This window comes from Dasypus novemcinctus, unplaced genomic scaffold (genome assembly GCF_030445035.2).
Source record: "Dasypus novemcinctus isolate mDasNov1 unplaced genomic scaffold, mDasNov1.1.hap2 scaffold_143, whole genome shotgun sequence".
In the NCBI taxonomy this organism is placed as follows: Eukaryota; Metazoa; Chordata; class Mammalia; order Cingulata; family Dasypodidae; genus Dasypus; species Dasypus novemcinctus.
This window is the reverse complement of record NW_026688154.1, coordinates 554,541-556,425: the sequence shown is the minus strand read 5'-3', so window position 1 is coordinate 556,425 and position 1,885 is coordinate 554,541.

The following is a 1,885-nucleotide window of genomic DNA, read 5'->3' as shown; positions in this document are numbered from 1 at the left end:
ATCAAGAAACAAATACCATTCACAATAGTAAATAAAAAAATCAAATACTTAGGAATAAATTTAACTAAAGAAGTAAAGAACTTATACACCGAGAACTATACAAGATTGTTCAAGGAAATCAAAGAAGACCTAAATAAATGGAAGACTATTCCTTGTTCATGGATAGGAAGACTGAACATTACTAAGATGTCTATCCTACCAAAACTGATCTACACATTCAATGCAATCCCAATAAAATACAACACAGCCTTCTTCAAGGAACTAGAAAAACTAACTATGAAATTTATTTGGAAAGGAAAGAGGCCCCGAATAGCCAAAGACATACTGAAAAAGAAAAACGAAATTGGAGGAATCACTCTACCTGACTTCAAAACATACTACAAAGCTACGGTGGTGAAAACAGCATGGTATTGGCATAAGGAGAGACACATAGACCAATGGAATCAAATTGAAAGCTCTGATATAGAACCTCACATATATAGCCACATAATATTCGATAAAGCCACCAAACCCTCTCAACTGGGAGAGAGTGGCCTATTCAACAAATGGTGTCTGGAGAACTGGATAGCCATATGTAGAAGAATGAAAGAGGATTACCATCTCACACCTTATACAAAGATCAACTCAAGATGGATCAAAGACCTAAATATAGGAGCCAAGACCATAAAGACCTTAGAAAGCAGTGTAGGGAAACATCTACAGGACCTTGTAATAGGTAATGGATTTATGAATATCTCACCAAAAGCACGAGCAGCAAAAGAACTGATAGATAAATGGGACTTCCTCAAAATTAAAGCCTTTTGCACCTCAAAGGAATTTGTCAAGAAAGTAAAAAGGGAGCCCACACAGTGGGAGAAAATATTTGGCAACCATATATCTGATAAGAAACTTATAACTTGCATATATAAAGAATTCCTATATCTTGAAAATAAAAAGATAAACAACCCATTTAAAAAATGGGAAAAAGACTTAAACAGACACTTCTCCAAAGAAGAAATACAAATGGCAAAAAAGCACATGAAAAAATGTTCCAAATCTCTAGCTATCAGGGAAATGCAAATCAAAACCACAATGAGATACCATCTTACACCCATAAGATTGGCAGCTATGAAAAAAACAGAAGAATACAAGTGCTGGAGAGGATGTGAAGAAAGGGGAACACTCATCCACTGCTGGTGGGAATGCAGAAGAATCCAACCATTCTGGAGGACAGTATGGCGGTTTCTCAAAAAACTAGCCATAGATTTGCCATATGACCCAGAAATACCACTGCTGGGTATATACCCAGCAAAACTGAAAACAAGGACGCAAACTGATATATGTACACCAATGTTCATAGCAGCATTGTTCACTATTGCCAAAAGTTGGAATCAACCCAAATGCCCATCAACAGATGAGTGGATCAATAAAATGTGGTATATACACACAATGGAATACTACTCGGCTGTAAGAACAAACACACTACAAACACATGTGATAACATGGATGAATCTTGAGAACCTTATGTTGAGTGAAGCAACCCAGACATTGAAGGACAAATACTACATGACCTCAATTATATGAAATAACCAAGCTGCCCTAGATAGCAAGAGACTGAACGATAGGGTTACAGGGTGGAGGGTGGAGGAAGGATGTGAGCCGATGTCTGCAGGGGTGGAATTTAAGACAAGATGGTGGTAAGTATGAACACAAAGAAGAGATAAAAGGGGGGCAAGGGGTTGCCTTTGGTTGGGGCTTTGCGGGTTTGAGGGTGGCTGGGGAGGGACGGATGGGTAACATTGCCCAAAAGTGGGGAGAGGGAGGGGTAGCATACGAACACAGGAGAGGGTCAGGTGTTGGTGGAGAGTAAAATGCTGAGAAAATCATATCAAAATATAATAAAGAG